The following is a 19537-nucleotide window of genomic DNA, read 5'->3' on the forward strand; positions in this document are numbered from 1 at the left end:
CACCTTTAAGTGTGGCTAACTACCGTTTAAAGGGTTGCTTGACTCTATTAAAACTACTGTTAATCGAGTAGCTTGTAGTTCGAAAAGTTTTAATTTGAAATCTGACAACTATAGTGTTAGTTTATTAACAGTAAACTGTAGCCTAAACTTACATCGGATTAGAATGTCCACTGCTAATTCACTTTAGCAGCTAATTTAGCTGGCAGTATTTGGCTATTTAGAGTGAGAAAATGCTGTTATGTAATGTGTTTCAGAGAATTGTTCTCTTCAGGTTTCTGTGGGTTGATTCTCACCAACGTGCCGCGCTTGTCCATGAACGTGGGCGCGCCGTTTCGACGCGGTCAGATTTATTGCCTGGGCTCTGGAAACGTGGAGGAAGCCTGATAAACAGGTTTTCCTATTCGTTCATCCATTCATTCATCCCGTGACAAGCGCATCTGTTTCGTGATGGATCTCCTTTGCTTGAGGAGAGCGCTGAGGTGTGCACTTGTCCTGAAGTTTTCCTACATCTGCAGATGGATAGTATTCTGACCCGTCAAGCCTACAGAACATATCCACCTCAGAACATGAGATTTATTATGAGTTGAGTATGAATATGAGTATTATTCAAAAATATATATAAGACACTATGTGCAAAATTTGTTTAAATACTGGATCAGAACAGCATTCTAGCATACTATACTTGCTGTATAAACTTGTATAGTACAAATACTGTGACCTGCCATTTTTAACTTTGTTTAAAAACGTCTTGATTTTTGTCTGTTCTAATAAATACAGGTTCAGAATAGCATTCTAGAATACTGTGACTAGTAACATACTATTCTTGCAGTATTTAGTATAGTACAAATACTGTGATGTGCCATTTTTAAGAAATTTTGTTTAATACTGTTTTGACTTTTGGTTGTGTTTAACAATAGCATACTACCATAATATTATGTATACTGTGACTAGTACTGCTACTAATCTTTCAGTATGTAATATGTATACTGAGACCTGCCATTTTTAAGTAATTTTGTCGACTTTTGCCTGTATGTTTAAATGCTGGTTCAGAATAGCAAACTACTATACTATGTACACTGTGACTAGTATTACAATACTATTCTTGCAGTATGTACTATGTATACTGCAACCTTCCATTTTTGTTAATTTCTTGACTTTTGACTGTACAGTTAAATACGGGTTCAGAATTGCATACTACAATACTATTTTTGAGGTATGTATACTGTGTCATGCCATTTCCAGTGCAACAAATGAACCTGAAGCAGTATTAAATGTGATTTCAACTTCTTTTTGACATAATATTTGATTGGACCAGCAAAAGTTATATTTTTACACATACATTTTCCTTTTGTAAGATCAAGCGCACTGCATTGTGGGATACATTATTCACGCAGCGTGCTCTGGTTGTATTGCTGCACACGTTCCAAATAAACCCAATGTTTCTTCACAGACCTGTCAGGAACATGCGCTTGCAAACGCACATATGCAAATGAGCTGCAGCATTAGCATTCAGTTAGCGGCTTGCTAATGAGACCCCTCCAGTGCTCATTTATTAGACCTTTAGGCTGCTTCGCGAGTCCTTTTGCATATTGCAGAAAGCAAATAATTGCTTTCGATGGCATGCAGAGGCTCAAATCATGTGTCTTATTGTTACTTTACCAAGCAATTAGTCTGATTTAAGTTTATTTAAGGAAGGTCAAAGGTCAAGGAGGCCTGCAATTACTCAAAGACAACAAATTAGTGGCAAATCGACGGGTATTTCAGCAGTTTCCACTGTGGATCGGCATACAATCTCCTCATGAGCGGATCGTCTAGGGCTGCGTTGGCGTATCCTCGCTCGAATGAAATGAACGATCGCCCCATCCCAGCGGCAGATTCTTTATGAGGATCTATGGATGTGTTTTGGAGGACGAAAACAATGGCAAATCCAGTTTCTATTGATCAGTAGGTCCTCTGCCTGCGGTTCTCCTGTTAGTGGCTTTCAGGATGGCAATTTGTCACGAGTTTAATGCGGAGGACGACTGGTTTCTGTCAGGGCTTTAGACTGGGGGCGATTTCTGCTGGTGTAAATTCAAGCTCAACCTTGAAACCACGCAAACAACTTCTTAGGTTGTCGAAACTGTCGTCAGCATGGGAACACTTCCTCAAGACAATCACAGATTGATGTTTTACTTTCTTTAGTTTCTTCAGTACATACACACTTATCTCAGGAAATGTTTGCTAAGCAAGATTTATTATCATAAAATGTAGGAACTTTGACTCATAAAGGCATTTTGTTTTCTTAAAATCCCCCTGTAGTCAATCATTTTATCCCTTAAACTCATCTTTGATCACCAAAATGACATATTTAAACGTATTTTTCCTTGAAAAAAAAAAATGTTCATGCCTTAAAACAGCTTGAATGTAACTCGACACCCTTGCCTCATTTAGTATTCGTGGTTCTATGAATATGCAAATGAGCCCCGCCTCCACTCACTCACTCAGCTCAGAGATCCACTGGTTGACGATCACACGTTGATCTGATTGGTTACAAGGTAGTTTGTGACATCAGAAACACCAGCGATTTCAAAGCGTGTTTTTAAGACTGTCTTTGGTTCACTGCAGTTTTAAGGAGAAAATACTCAGCAATGCTGTCGACTTATGAACTTGCACATGGTCTTAAAGCGTATTAAAAACACCACATAGACACATAAACAACATTAAAAGCTGGATTTTCACAACAGGGGGACTTTATGTGGATGTTCATTATCGTGTAACTTACATATCTTGATCGCTGGCATCTCTGCGAATTTCACAAGTTTGTCAGAGATTTCAACATCGAAAATCATTCATTTTTACACAATGTACTAACTGAGCTTTTGTTAACTTCACACTCTTAAAACAAGAGGCAAAATATGGGTTTTACAGAGCTTATTAATGTAAATAATAAATTATTAATCATGTTAGCAACATGCTAAAACATGTTAGCAATGAGCTAAATCACGCTAGAAACATTCTTGCAATGTGATAATTCTAGAAACATACTAGCCTCATACTAAATCATGCTAGCAACATGTTAATCATGTTAGCAAAATGTTAAATCATGTTAGCAACATGCTAAATCATGTTACAAACATGTTTGCAATATGATAAATATTTCTAGAAACATACTAGTAACATACTAAATCATGCTAGCAACATGTTAAATCATACTAGCAAAAACGTTGAAACGTCATCAATGTGTTAAATAATGCTAGATACATGTTAACACCATACTAAATCATGATAGCAACATTAAAACATGCTAGCATTGTTTAAAAAAAAATCTACTGAAAATAATAGTGTAGAAATGTTTATAAGAATATAGTTTTACTGTAATATTGATAGTTTTTAAGAATGTTCTCACAAAACGTTAGCACAAAAACATTGTTCATGGAACGTTCGTTTAACCTTTTTTTAAATGTTACTAATTTTTTCCATTTTCTTTTCGAAATCATTCAAAATTAAAGTTCCCATAATGTTTGAAAAAGATCAATGGAATAGAATGTTTGCATAACCAAGAACGTACGTTTAAAAACTTCTCTTTTTTTTTTTACGTTTTGAATGTTAAAGGACAAGTTCGGTATTTTACACTTAAAGCCCTGTTTACAGATCGTATCTGATGAAATAGAACGGTTAAGATTAAAATTTGGACACATGCTCCTGTCCCGAGAATTTTAGGTTTATTTCGCTTTTGTGGACCTATTTTGCCAAACGCGTCACACCCGTGATTCTTCCGTTGAGAGCTTGAATAATAGACACTCCAGCCCAGTTGGTGGCGATAATGCACCTTTGCCAATTGCAAGCAAACCACGGGCATTTAATTGAATACACAGAAGAAGCAGAAGAAGAAGCGGCGGAGTAATACCGTAAAGGTGCTGCGGTCTCACAGCACGTCCTATACAAGTCAATGGAGTTGGACAAAAACTACGATAAAACCTGTTGGAATGCATCTTTTTCAGCGATTTTTGAGGGAACATATCAGTGAACACCCCTGACCACTCGGTGAGTTTCACGTCTTTGTAAACGAAAGTTTAATGTGTTTTTAGGACGGAATCTTCCAGTGCATATAGACAACCATTGTGGGGGGTGGGGGGGGGGGGGAAGCGAAATAAACCTAAAATTCTCGGGACAGCAGCATGTGTCCAAATTTTAATCTTAACCGTTCTATTTCATCAGATACGATCTGTAAACAGGGCTTTAAGTGTAAAATACCGAACTTGTCCTTTAAGAGAAACAAAGTTTTCATAACTTAACAGGAACGTTAGTAGAACATATTTTTGCGAGCTGGGTTAGTAAGCTACACTGTAAGCTAAGCTACTAGTTAAAAACTAGATAACTGAAATGAAGTTACATAGCAACTCAACTTAAAGTAGTTTAAAAGTAAAGTTAGCTACTATGGAGGATGTGTGAGCATTTTGTGTAGCCTGTTCTGAAAATCCCTTAGGAACTCTGAGATTGGATTAGACAACTCCAGGAAAAGCCTGATCCAAGAAACCAACAAGAGATGGGAAATTAGGCTTGAGTGTCTGGAAAACAAGCCTAATGGGGTGGCAAACCTTGTGGGAAGTGGGTGTAGATGTGAGCATGCCCAGTCCAGCCCTATATATATCTTCCCTTCTACCTCCAGGGCAGTTACTCACGCCCTCTCAGGCGTTTGTTTGCTCTGTGGAAGTGACAGCTAATCTATGGGTGTAAATCAGAAGACCGGAGGTTGGGGAAACAGTTACAGAAGAGTCTCTCTTGGCTGTTACCCGGCTATAATAATTGACGTTATTTTTATGACGAATCTCCAGGTTACATTAAATCAAGATGCGGTTCATTGAACAAGCAAGTGTTTATCGACATGGACGGGAACATTGAGAAGATGAAAAGAGAATGAAGATGTTTTCATTTAAATATCTATCTATCAACCTATCTATTTATCAACCTATCTATCTATCTATCTATCTATCTATCTATCTATCTATCAAGCCACATGCAAACACATGGCAAAAATGTGTTAAATCATGCTAGCAATATGTTAAACCATGCTAAAAACAGGTTAGCAATGTGCTAAAAAGTTGCCAAAACATACTGGCAAATGTGTTAAACCATAAAAACATGTTAGCAATGAGGTAAATCATGCTAAAAATTGCCAAAACATGCTGGCAATGTGTTAAACCATGTTAGAAGAAACATGTTTGCAACGTGCTAAATCATGCTAAAAACTTGTCAAAACATGCTGGCAATTGTGTTAAGCCATGCTAGAAACATGCTAGCAATGTGCTAAATCTTGCTATAAGCATGCTAGCAACATGCCAAAATGTCGGCAATGTACTAGATACATGTTAACACCATTCTAAATCATGATAGCAATATGTTAGCAATGTGCTAATCATTCTAGGAACATGTTAACACCATACAAAATCATGCAAGTAACATACAAAATCATGCTAGCAACATACCAAGAAATGCTAGCAACATGTTAAACCATGCTAGCAATGTGCTAAATCCCACATGGAAAGAACCTATATAAACATATATGTTTTAATATATGTTTTGATATATGTTTTTAATATATGTGACATATATAAAATTGGCCGTTTTCCTATATTATATGTACATATATGCACATATATGCACCTACATGTTCACCTATATATGCTCACCTATATGTTCACATATATATGCACCTATATGTTCACATATATGCACCTATATGTTCACCTATATATGCACCTATATGTTTACCTACTATATATTAGTAAAATTATTAAAATCCATAGCTACTAGGCCTACACTGTAAAAAAAAAAAAATCCCGTATACAAACGGTAAATCTCTGGCAGCAAAGTTTCCAGACGGATCCCGTTAAATTACAGCAAATAACCATTTCACAAAATTACAGGCAAAAACAGTGAAAATACAGAATTGACTTTACAGTCAAAATTTATTAAATTACAGTACATTACTGTTGATAATGGCTTATTAAACCGTGGAAAAACGGATAAATGATGTCAAATTACATTTAAAAAAAAACATTTAACTTTCAAGTTAAACTGTAAATTTAGGGTTTTATAAAGTTATTTTATAATAATGCTGTCTATCTACAGTAATTATCTTTTAATATATAGTTTTTCCTGTGTATAATAACTATGAAGTTATGTATAAAAATGCATTAAATACATAAATTCAAATTCAAAGTTTGTATATTTACAGTTAAGGCATTTCCAATTTCACAACTTTGACCAATCTCTAATTAAGTACTTAATAATAGCAAATGTACAGTCAATTTCTGTTAAATTAATTAAACGTATAAGTACAAAATACCTGCACATTTACAGTATTACTCATTAAACAAACACTGAACATCAAGATATGTGAATGATAGGAAATACAATCTTAGTATATAATTTAGAACATGTAAAAATATCTACATTAAAAGGCAATTGCTGTATGCCTTTATACTCTAATATAACTTATTTTACACATTTACAATTACATTTTATCCAAAGTGACTTAAAAATTAAGAGAACAATAGAAGCAACAAGTGCAGTGACAAGTCCCAGTTAGTGTAGCACAGTATACAAGTTTATTTATTTATTATTAAAACAAAGATTTAGTATTATTGGGTCAAGTGTTTATGAAAAGATGGATCTTTAGCAGTTTCTTGAAAATGTGTAGAGTTGGGCAGGTCATCCCACCAGCAGGGAACAGTCCAGGTAAAGGTCAGTGAAAGTGGTTTTGTGTCTCTTTGGGATGATGGCACCACAAGGCGCCGTTCACTTGCAGAACACAAGCTTCTGGAGACACATAGATCTGAAGCAGTGAGTTTAGGTCTTGCTGCAGCATCTGGATCAGTTGCAGAGGTTTGACTGATGCTGGAAGGCCTGCCAGGAGAGCATTACAATAGTCCAGTCTGGATAGAACAAGAGCTTAGACAAGGAGTTGTGTGACTCCGACAGGAAGGGCCGGATCTTTCTGGTGTTGTATAAGGCAAATCAGCAGGATCGCATGGTTTGGCTGAAAGTGAAACCATAAGCAGTTTTGTCTTGGCAAGGTTGAATTGAAGGTGAAGGTCATTCATCCAGCAAGAATTTTCCATCAGGTAGGCTGAGATGCGAGCAGCAACCGTCAGATCCTCTGGCTGGAATGAAAGGTAGAGATATATGTCATTATAAGTGATAGGAAAACCCATGTTTCTAAATGACAGAGCCTAGTTACAATACAAAAAAATAATAATAATAGATGGGTGGAATCTAACACAATCGTGGTCTTACTGAAGCAAACCCAAACCTTGTGCAGCTCCAGTGGCCTCACAAGGATCAAATGAATATTCACATGGGAAAATATAGTATAAAACAAATTACATTTTCTGCCACTTTTAGTGCAATCATATGGAATCAGAAGACTCGGCCATTACAATATTTTAAATTACTTCTTCCCATACCTTGTTTGCCATGATCATTCTGCTTTCCACTTGACCTGAAATCACAAATATATATATATATATATATATATATTTTTTTTTACAACTCAGTATTACATTTGCATATGTCAGAATATGTTCCACTGGGACAATGCAAAACCTCAACTGACGTGTTGGCAAGCATGCAGCCAGAATATGGAATTTATCATGTGGTGTTCATATTCTAGCCTCATGTGTTTTCCTGTATCATCAACAGTACAGTATTTGCTGAATTCGTTTTCTTAACGGTCTTGATAACCACATTAACCCTTATGAAAATTAACTATGGTTTAACCAAAAAAAAAAAAACCTTGGTAACGTTAGGCCTATTTGTAGTATAACTGTGGTTATTAAAAATGGTAATAAAAATCCGCCAAAAACGTGGTTACTATATTTTAAGAGAAGAGTTTTCAGCTTCCAGACAGTGTTTAAAAATGTCCCGCCATTTAAGAGATTGATTTACTGACAGATACTATCGCGTATTAACAAAGATTTTATACACAATTAAACGGACTTTATGTATAACAAGTCTACGAAAGCTTGTTTTAGGTCTTTTGAGGTGTGGGTTCAACTGATCTTTCTTAAAACAGATGGAAAATGTAAAGATGCATGCTACATTTTCAGTGTTTTGCCTCCAGCTCTCGCCAGTTAACTGAACATCATTTAAAATGCTAATGTTAGCTTGAAAACTGTAACGTAAACTTAACACAAATGTAATATAAAATATCGTTCACATGCAGACTCTTACCTCAGCCGGTGATCGGTTGGCATGATGTCCGCTGTGACGAACCAGGCTCACTGAAAAGGGTGCTATTTCCGAAGAATCCAAACTGACAACAGCTAGGGCTCCTGCTCACGGCTGCTCTCGACGAACACGATTGCTTTGAATTATGAGGTGTCATATTGAACCCCTGTTAATCTCACAATCCACTTCAGGAGAGTAGGCTGAATTCAAATCTCCCACTTGCACTTGATACAGATCCAAAGTCGACTGATCAGCTGACCGTTGTGGGCGGGACTAAACAGCGGAAACGTAATGGCGGCAAATTTGAATCTGCGTCATCGCGTGCGCGCGCGCGCACACACACACAAAGCCCTGAATGTGCAGCGCAACGGAGATTTAGAAAAATATTAATAAAATATACATGAAATTATGGGAGAATAAGACAATGAAATAATGATCAAAATGAGCATCTATTTGCAAGACAAGATTAAAAGACTATAGCCTAAAAACAATTCAATACAGGTCTACTGTAGCCTATGTAGGGTAGGCTGTATGTACAAATACTATTATTTAACCTTAAAAAAAACCTCACTTTAACCCCCACATGCTTAATAATCTGTAAGGACAACATATTGAATAGATGCAGATTTCTGCAGTTATACCTTCTTTTCTTTGTTTTCTAATTTCACAGAAAAAAATCTGTAAAATATGACTTTGTAAAAATACAGACAAGTTCCTTAAAAAACGTAAATTGATGTAAAACCAAAATACAAGCAATTACCTGTAAATTTAATAGTGGACCTTTAAATTACAGCAAATATCTGTAAAATAACAGGCATTCACTATAATGACAAAACGGTAAAATTCTGTTAAAAAAATACAGACCATTACCTGTAAAAGTACACTTTTTTTTACAGTGTAGGCAACATAAATAAAACCCCAAAATGTAGAAATTTACATTATTTACTTAAGAACAATCAAATAGTACAAGAACAAAAATAAGACAAAAAACTGAACAGAATTTATTTTAAAATTTTTATTTTTATCTTTTTGATCTCAGCTCCGTGAGCTTCGAATTGATAGATGTGCCTATCTGAGCTAGGCATCATGTAGACAGTTTCCAAAGTGAGATATGAGCTACAAAATGACCATCCTGCCATGAGCTATAGGAGACATATCTTGTATGTACATATAGGGCTTATATGTATATATAAAGAAGCAATACAGGAGACCTATATGGCCTGTATATGCACATATATGCACCTCAATTATGCCTATATGTGGCATATATACGCATATATGCAGCATATATATTATCATATATGTGCATATATGCTGTATATATGCAGCATATATGTGCATATAAACTGCATATAGGTTTCATATATGCGCATATATCCTCATATAGATTCTTTCCATGTTCCTTAAAAAACGTAAATTGATGTAAAACCAAAATACAAGCAATTACCTGTAAATTTAATAGTGGACCTTTAAATTACAGCAAATATCTGTAAAATAACAGGCATTCACTATAATGACAAAACGGTAAAATTCTGTTAAAAAAATACAGACCATTACCTGTAAAAGTACACTTTTTTTTACAGTGTAGGCAACATAAATAAAACCCCAAAATGTAGAAATTTACATTATTTATTTACTTAAGAACAATCAAATAGTACAAGAACAAAAATAAGACAAAAAACTGAACAGAATTTTTTTAAATTTTTTAATTTTTATCTTTTTGATCTCAGCTCCGTGAGCTTCGAATTGATAGATGTGCCTATCTGAGCTAGGCATCATGTATGACAGTTTCCAAAGTGAGATATGAGCTACAAAATGACCATCCTGCCATGAGCTATAGGAGACATATCTTGTATGTACATATAGGGCTTATATGTATATATAAAGAAGCAATACAGGAGACCTATATGGCCTGTATATGCACATATATGCACCTCAATTATGCCTATATGTGGCATATATACGCATATATGCAGCATATATATTATCATATATGTGCATATATGCTGTATATATGCAGCATATATGTGCATATAAACTGCATATAGGTTTCATATATGCGCATATATCCTCATATAGATTCTTTCCATGTGGGATCGTTCTAAAACATGTTAACTTGTTGAAACATGTTAACATGTTAACATTTTATTTACTTTGAAAAGCTTGAATTTTACTCAGTTATTTAAAACTTTCAGACAAGACTTTGTCAAGCCAACCTCAAAGTTCATCTCCAAACTATAGCCTACTTATCTAGTTATTGGAATGGAAACAGTTTTGTCAAGGCCAGCACTAAGCATGATAAACCATCCGTTTAAAATCTGCTTCCTTATATTATAATATTTGCATTACAGTAATGTCAAACCTCATTTAAAGTAATAAAACTGCTGGAAAAAAAGAAAAGAAAAAAACATTCCCAGCTGTTTGACTGCTAAAGCCGCTATGCACAGCTTCAGGCCACATTTACACATAGCCGGGTATTTAGAGAAACGAATATTTCTCCCCCTCCGTTTTCAAAAATAACATTGTGCACACAACATCGTTTTCAAAAAAAGTTGTCGTTTACATCAACCCGCATAAATACAAAGGGGCGGCAGTGTAAGGAGAAGGATAAAGCCATGCAAGCCAATCAGAATCCTCAAAATCGACAACGACGAATAGCACAAGCGACTTCCTGTTCCTTTCAAAACAATAGACATGGCGCGAGGTTCGTTCGTGTGGACAGACAGCGAAGTAAATGCAAACAGGCCAAAAGCATTTTCACAAAAGTAAAAATGAGTACCACTTTAACAGCATCCATGATCAAATAGTAGCCAAACAAACTCATAGACAGTATGGAACAAACTCTAAACATAGGGCGCTCACATGACGTAAGCATTTTCTGGCGCATAATGTGACGTTTGAGAACCCAGTTGACACGGCAACACATAACCGGCGTTTTCAGAAATCTCCACTTTGGCCGGAGTTTTTAGAAATAATCGTTTTCTGGGATAAAAACGGCGTTTTCGTGTAAATGACAGGCCAAAACGCAGGGAAATATCTGCATTTTCCCATCGTGTAAACGGGGCCTCAGTCGTATAAGAGACACTTGAGGAGCAGCAGCGATTAACCTGAAGCTTTCGCCTGAACACAAACCCAACATATGCCAATAGTACAGATTACTAGATGTTTACAATTAAGTAAAGTCAATTAAAAACTGTTAGAACAGGTTACAGTGTATTATGCATTGCCCTCCGTAACTCCAACTGACGCCCACACACACTTGAGGCGTAATGTCATCAGGACTTTATGAATATAGAGTCTGTGCATGGGTTCGCGCGCCTCTGTAAATGAATAGGGTGACGGATCGCGCAACGGCGCGTCTGTTGGGATAAATATTCGCATTAGAGTCGCTGCAGCCCGAGATGAGCATCACTACTGGCCTATGAAATCTGCAAGGTCCTGCCCTACATGATACATGAGCTCAAATCTGCCGTAAAGCATATTAAAGTCATATCGCATGATGGATAACAAGACGGAGAAGAGGAGGGGGAGAACTTGCCTGAGGAAATGTAAAACCCAGACAAAAATATTAAACTCAACCCTCTCTCTTTATTTATAACTCTCTCTAATTTTAATCTTTAATGCCTAACGTCCAGGTTATTTCTGCTAATTAAAGAACAGCTTCTTTGCTATCTTAAAATCGCTCTGAATTTTGTTCGGGAGATCCTAACGTGTCCTTTAAACCCAAGGGATCCCGTGGCCACGTCAATCTCATGAACAAAAGTCAATAATCAGTCAATAAAATCCATACGTGAGTTCGCGGGAAATTCACATACGTGAGCGACACGTTCGTTCATTATTTATAATGCTCTCTGAGTGACGGTAATAATGAAGAAAATGTCATTGAATTAATTCACTGGACTGTGTAAAGTTTGGAGAGTAAAACGTCTTTAGATGCTTTTAATCAAGTCGTGACGCACGTGTTTGATATCGAGGGACCCAAAAACTGAAAGATAGATAGGCTACGTTAAACTTTAGCGTAATGCAAGCAACCTAATTAAATTTGTACATATTACAAACCTCGTACCAAGCACTTTTTTTTTTTAATGCTGGTACGGATCGACTGTTTGCGTCCATTAAGCATTCATGCAATATTAATAATATTATGCATATTCGATGGAGCCGGGCTTCCAAACGAGCGCCTTGTTTTCGTTCTCCGGCTCAACGCATAAATCCTCCAAACTCAATTCCCAAGGTCATTGAGAGACATAATGTGTTTATCGCCTGGCTGTTTCGCTCATAATAAAACCATTCCCATTGGAATATTGGGATTGATGGATGTCTATGGGATATTGATCGATACCTGCTGGCCTTCTGGAAACGGGGAAATGAGTGACCATTAGTCCAACTCAATTCAGCGAGCTCAGAGCTGATACTCGGTTTCACACACAGCTCAAAGACACCGCAGGACGCTCTGCATATGAAACCCCTGCGTTAGAAACGTGTAGATGTTCAGATGCGCTGCAGGTGCGTCATGAAGAGCGAATTTGCAAAAACAAAGATTGGATTTTCTCTACAACATCTTGGTTGGTTGTATTTTCAGTTAGGCTAGACAAACTCACTCTAATATTGGGCCAATGTCAAATTGACATAACAGCTTGAAGAGGAATGGACATTCGACGAGTTAGCATGCTAGTCACATAGGCTAGTTAGTTTTGTGTTTATTATAGTTTTACTACAAATCCATACAAACTCTTGCTGTAAAACCTTGTTAGTTTATATGGTTTTTACTACAAAATCACAGTTAAAGCCAAAGTGCAGCCCAGCTAACAGGGAATGTTCCCATAACATTCACTATTGTTCTTTAAAAGTAATGTAAATGTTAGGACAAAACGTTCTTAAAATAATGTTTATGGAAGGTTCTTATAAAGTTAAGTGATAATGTATCTCAGAATAAACTCCGACAGGGGATTAGGTCTAGCATCAGGGGTTTATTTGGAGATAACAACTGGTTGGATGTACATTATCACACATAAATAATTATGGAGATAAGAGATATTGATTTGAGATTAAAATCGTACCTGTTTGTTGTCTTATAATCCAGCAATGTACAAAACAATAATCACAAATAGTCCATGATACTGGATGAAAAAAATAAATAACTGTACACAAAATATTGATTTGACTGATTTTTAATAATTTATGAGCTCGCCAAAATACAAAACTTCCACGAAGAAAAGCCGTTTCTAGCAAGCACTGCTGACTTCAGTAGCCCGGATGAGCCTGTGTTTCTGTTTTCAGCGGTTGACTGGCTCTCGTAATGTTGAGAGAAAACATTCTTAGAACAATATTCTTGGAACATCCTTGTTATTATTATTTGCTGAATGTTTTCATTATGTTATCAAAATGGAATCACCTTGGAATCGTTCATGGAATGCCACGATGTAATTTGATGAATGTTCTCGTAAATGTTGAGAGAAAACATTCTTAGAACAAAATTCTTGGAACGTCCTTATATTTTTAATAATATTTGTTGAATGTTCTTGTAATGTTTGCATAAAACATTTTAAAGAAACGTCCTTTTTGTCATTTTTTGCATAACCCAAATATAATCATCTTAGAACATGAAAAACTGGACGTTTTGAACGTTAAAAAAAAAAAAAAAAAAAAATCATAACATTTTCAAGATAATAGAATGGAATGTTCATTTTACGTTCACATGGGCTAAACCACGATAACCTTCTTACTTTAAAAAAACATGGACGTTTTGAATGTTCATAAGACATTCGCAAATAATGTTTTCATAGCCTAATGGAAAGATTAGCAAAACATTCTAAGATGATATTTTTGTTAGCTGAGTCAGCGGTCAAACCTAAAAGCTTTTGTTAACACATTTTGAAAGGGCGAGGCTGTCAAATGTCTAAGTAGGCCTATAAAATAACAAAGAAGAAACGGTGATTGAGTTGTTTATTGTTCATTATTGCTCACATGCAGAGGAAGTGACCCATTGAGAGACTTCCCTTCTCCTGTCAACATGTTCTGGTCCAGCCCTCATCATCTGCTCAGTGAGAGTCACTGGTATGGCTGACAGTCTTGCTTGGTCACGGACTGACTTTTGATTTTAGATTTGTGTTATCTAACTGTACAGGAGAAACAACTGTCTGAGATATGACTTTTCTTTCCATTTAACGGATTCCCCCTTCTTAAAGAAATAAACCCAGATACTGTGCATATGTAACTGTAAACTGTAAAGGTTAATGAGGCGTGTTTTTCGCTCGTTATGGAAGAAGAGGCATGTGCGGTAATGACGCCCCACGGATCTCATTATGGAGATTATTGATTCGATCGGCTCACATGCTTTCACCCGACACTCAGCTTTCTCTTTTTAACGAGCAACACGCTGAAGTGTTGCCTCCAAGGGACGGTCCGTCACACACATTCTGTTTAGAAACCTAACGAGGCATCATTTTAAAGGGATAGTTAACGCAAAAAAATTCTGTGATATCTTCTTGTCGCGTGACGCGAGAGCAGGTGTTGTGTGAACACGTGGTGGAGATTGATATTTTGTAAATAAATTGGTAAATTGTGTTTTTTTGTTCAAACAAAGGTCCTGTCACTGAGGTTAAACCACTGGAGTCACGTGGGTTTCTTGTATGATGTTTTTACTACCTTTAAAGGGATACTCCACTTTTTTTGGAAATAGGCTCATTTTACAAATCCCCCAGAGTTAAACAGTCGAGTTTTACCGTTTTCGAATCCATTCAGCCGAACTCCGGGTCTGGCGGTACCACTTTTAGCATAGCTTAGCATAGATCATTGAATCGGACAGGACCATTTGCATCTCTCTCAAAAAAATGACCAAAGAGTTTCAATATTTTTCCTATTTAAAACTTGACTCTTCTGTAGTTACATCGTGTACTAAGACCGACGGAAAATGTAAGGTTGTGATTTTCTAGGCTGATATGGCTAGGAACTATACTCTCATTCCTGCGATATAATCAAGAAACTTTGCTGCTGTACCATGAGTCCAGCAGGCGTAATGATATGACGCAGCGCCTGAAAATAGGTCTAATTCGGTTGTTAAGTCGTGACGTAACCACTCTCCGATAATACTCTTTCCGGGTCCAAAGTCCAGGTCCTCTCTACCGCTTTCGCTAGTGTTTTGGTTATTATTGAGTGTTTTTACAATGCCGCAGTGCTGTGTCCCGTGTCCCGAGCTAACTCACTTCAACCTCGTAAATCTTCTTTTTCATTGATGCCTGGACTCTACCCTTAATTATGCCACCTGAGTGATGAGCTACACTAACCACTCTGTTGGTGTTAAAGGAATTTAAACCCTTTTTGACCGCCAAGGGTGCCTCACTAAGAAGGACGTGATCGTAAATAAATTTACAGGTTCCACCATTGTTATTTCTGGACGAGAGGAGCGCTTGGACCCGGAAAAGGCTAAACGTCACGCGTGACGTCAGACTTAAAAATCGGATAGGTTAGACAAACTTAGTCCCGGTCACGTTGGAAGTTACCGAGCTGGGGACTATTTTCAGGCGCTGCGTCATATCATTACGCCTGCTGGACTCATGGTACGGCAGCACAGTTCCTATATCCCATATCAGCCTAGAAAATCGCAACTTTTCATTTTCCGTCGGTCTTAGTACACGATGTAACTACAGAAGAGTCAAGTTTTAAATAGGAAAAATATCGAAACTCTTTGGTCATTTTTTTGAGAGAGATGCTAATGGTCATGTCCGATTCAATGATCTATGCTAAGCTATTTCCAAAAAAAGTGGAGTATCCCTTTAAATGGCTTGAAACTGGTAGTTACGTAACTGTCAATGGAGGGACTCTCAGATTTCATTAAAAAGATCTTCATTTGTGTTACAAAAATATATGAAATTCTTACAGGTTGGAGTAGTTACCCTGCTGAAAAAATAAATCATTAAAAAATGTTATGGTTATAATGGGAATTGAATTGGTTTGAATGGAAACTGTAATGGGCTCTGTGGTTCTCTATGGGTAATTTGTTGCCTTCTATTGGTGGCATGTTAAAACCATTAAAGTTCCCCTGTGGTGAACATCCAGCGTTTAATGTTATTTATGTGTCTATGTGGTGTTTTTAATATACTTTAAGACAAATGTGTAAATTCATAAGTCAACACCATTTCTGAGTATTTTCTCCTTAAAACTGCTGTGAACCAAAGACATACGGCGCTTCTCAATATCCCTCCTCGTTTCCTCACTCCTCCGTCCTCCATCATATGACCCGGAAACCGATCGAGCTCAGCCATCTTGAAGGACATCTCAATTCTCTAATTGCACCGCGAGGAGCTGAGGATTGAGGAGTGAGGAGCTTCCTGAGGAGTCATGAGCGAGGATACACAGGTGTATCCTTTGCCGGAAGAGTTTTATCGACTAATCGTGACGCACGTATAAATTCTCCTCCCCCTTCACATCGGTCACAATCATTTTAATTTATACTTTACCTTTGCAGTTTAAATAAACCACAGATCTTGCATATTTCAACAGGGTATCTTGCTTTATTATCATAGCCTATATTATGAATTTCTGAAATAACCAAACTGTAACAACATAAGGGCAGATCCTTTGAGCGCTGCTGATGACGCTGTGAAATGACGCTCGACTGATCAAGTATTCCAATGTATAAAAAAGCTTTCATGCGATTCCTCCGTCCTCATTTTCTTTCCTTGCATCCTTCCCTCGCGTCCTTTAGGGGGCAGAGCTGAGACACGAGGAAAGGAAACGAGGATGCAAAAATATAAGAATTGAGAAGCACCCAGTCTCAAAAACACGGTTTGAAATCGCTGGTGTTTCTGACGTCACAAACTTTCCTTGTAACCAATCAGATCAACGTGTGATCGTCAACCAGTGGATCTCTGAGCTGAGTGAGTGAGTGGAGGCGGGGCTCGTTTGCATTTTCATAGAACCGCGTATACTAAATGAGGCACGGGTGTCGAGTTACATTCAAGCTATTTTAAAGCATGAAGTTTTTTTTTTTCGAGGAAAAATACGTTTAAATATGTCATTTTGGTGATCAAAGATGAGTTTTAAGGGAAAAAATGATTGACTACAGGGGGACTTTAAATCCTAATAGATTATTGCCCAAAGCACATTACAGGACAGGGTTGCCAGATTAAACGCAGCTTTATTAGGGTAATCCACAATTGTAGTCCAAAATACAGGTGAAGGGTGCACTCAATAACATCCCTTATGGATTTCGCACACCACTACAAACGTCTGTCCCATCCAAAAGTGCTCTATTTAGGGCGATTTCAGACAAAGCCAATGAATGGGTGAATATAAACGACGAATTCAGACGTCGAGTGCGACTGAAATGCTCCATTTTTTTGGCGAGACGCGGGAATTTATTCGGCACGGTGCTCACAGTGCATGCAAACCGTTATTGAGGTGCATTATGGGATTGAATGACTGCACTTGATGGTTTAAGACAACACTACAAACGGCTGTCCACTCAAATACGCCTTTTCCTTATATTATTACAAGCAAGCAAGTGTTTTTTAGTGTGATTGTGGTATATGTTCAAAACACCATGGAATTGTCTTTGTACATGTCTGAAAAGTTTTTTTAGTTGGACTTTGACCCAGCAGAAATTTTATTTTAAATCACATGCATAATGAATCAATTCCGAGCTTGCTTGTCAGCAACTTTCAATGAAGAACATTCTGATCTCTCCTCAGAAAAGAACAACACACACAGTAATATCAACTTACATGACAGGTTTGGAAGATTTATGAGAAACTGTTAATTAGCGCTAGAGTAATTTGTGTTTTCAACGGTATCAGAGAAAAATTAATGACAAGACAAACTTACAAGTAGATTTAAGGAGATTAGTCGCGAGCTTGCCAATACACCTCATGGTTTCAGCGAGGGTTTCTGAGTCAGATCACTCTGTCTGCGGACACGGTGACCCGCGGGAGAGCCAGGGTTCACACTGGCACTAGTCAGGGCTGGCAGAGTGTGTTGTAGCACAGATGGTCGAGTCGCCACCTTCGGTTGGATGATTCGCTGTGTTCTGGAAGGTTAAGACCTATAGATTCAAAGGGCCTTCGGTCAGACTGGAAACCTGAGGAAAATTCGACACACTCTCTTAAAAATAAAAGTTCTTTATTGGCATCGATGGTTCCATGAAGAACCTTTAAAATCCATGGAATCTTTCCAGAAAAAGATATTTTTTAAAGGTGCAGTAAGTGATTTCTGAGATAATCTGTTGAAAGTGGATCGGACTCAGCACCAGGACACACTTGTAGCCAATCAACAGTAAGGGGGCGTGTCCACTCGTGTGTCGCATACAACCGTGACTTAAACTGCAATTCATTGACTTGGCCACAAGAGACAGGCTGAAAAAGAGAGTCGATCACATAGACTCACATGTTAAAATGCTCAAATTTACAGCAGAAAAAAAATGTGTTTACAGCCTGCAGGTGCAAAAAGTGGTTTTGGTCTATACAGCTAATTTTGCCCTTCATGACAACTGTGAGGGGGGTGAATTTTTTTATAACTCAACTATATTAAGCCGTAAAGTTGTGCATAATTAAGGGAGTGACAGGTGTATTGCATCTGCTGTCACTACTAACCATTTGTCTGCTGTCTGTTAGCCGTCACGTCACCGCAGCTAATCCCGCCTCTTTGCCCATTTTCAGTTATCCGGGAGTGACGCGCTGCCAAGATGGCGACGGCCTGCTCCGCCCACTTTAGGCTTCAAAAATGCTCTTCAGAAACACCACGGGTGACGTCACGGACACTGCGTCCATACATTTTTATAGTCTATGGTTGCATAGCATGTTTGTACATTTGGGGGCGGAGCTATTAAGATAGGGGCGTGATCCTTTGGGGTTGACGCGTGTTTGTTTTGGTGATTTCAAATATTTACCTTTCTCAGAAATCACTTACTAAGTAGCAGGCCTAAAATATTAATGCTATAATTTACATGTTTTTTTCCCCTAACCTAGCATCATATTTGTTTAAATTTAGTCATTTGGGAAAGATCCATGTTATGTAATTGGGCGAATGTGGTTTATTGTTGGCAGCAGATGGCCGATGCTGTCATGAACAGATGGGGGGCCACATTGATCACAGAGGGATGTGTTATGTTGTTATTTCTGAGCAGTCAAAACATAATTTTTATGACACTTCACATGAACCCCTGATAACGGTGACTTGATAGATTGTGTTTTGTTTTGATGTTAAAAAAACATTACATTTGTGGTTGAAACTGTCACAATACCAGAAAAACTAAAAACTAAAACGTATTAAATATTACAAATATTATATTTCTATATATAAGCTGCTATTTCTCTATATATAATATTTG

General features: G+C 37.3%; 1 protein-coding gene and 1 long non-coding RNA gene across 2 annotated transcripts in view; both read right to left on the bottom strand.

Moving 5' to 3' along the window:
* Positions 1-13449, bottom strand: part of uhrf1 (ubiquitin-like with PHD and ring finger domains 1) — a 55927-nt gene extending 42478 nt beyond the window's left edge. Inside the window, exon 1 of the mRNA XM_082139023.1 lies at positions 13272-13449. The gene's annotated coding sequence lies outside the window, so the exon portion shown is untranslated. The remainder of the gene's footprint in view (positions 1-13271) is intronic.
* On the bottom strand, positions 6038-8385 carry LOC309474971. The gene is made up of 3 exons (XR_014197449.1): positions 8215-8385; positions 7449-7483; positions 6038-7145 (listed from the first exon to the last, which is right to left on the bottom strand). It is a non-coding gene; the product is annotated as an uncharacterized lncRNA (long non-coding RNA).
* Positions 13450-19537: the final 6088 nt, after the last annotated feature.

This window comes from Leuciscus leuciscus, assembly GCF_965113295.1.
Source record: "Leuciscus leuciscus genome assembly, chromosome: 15".
In the NCBI taxonomy this organism is placed as follows: Eukaryota; Metazoa; Chordata; class Actinopteri; order Cypriniformes; family Leuciscidae; genus Leuciscus; species Leuciscus leuciscus.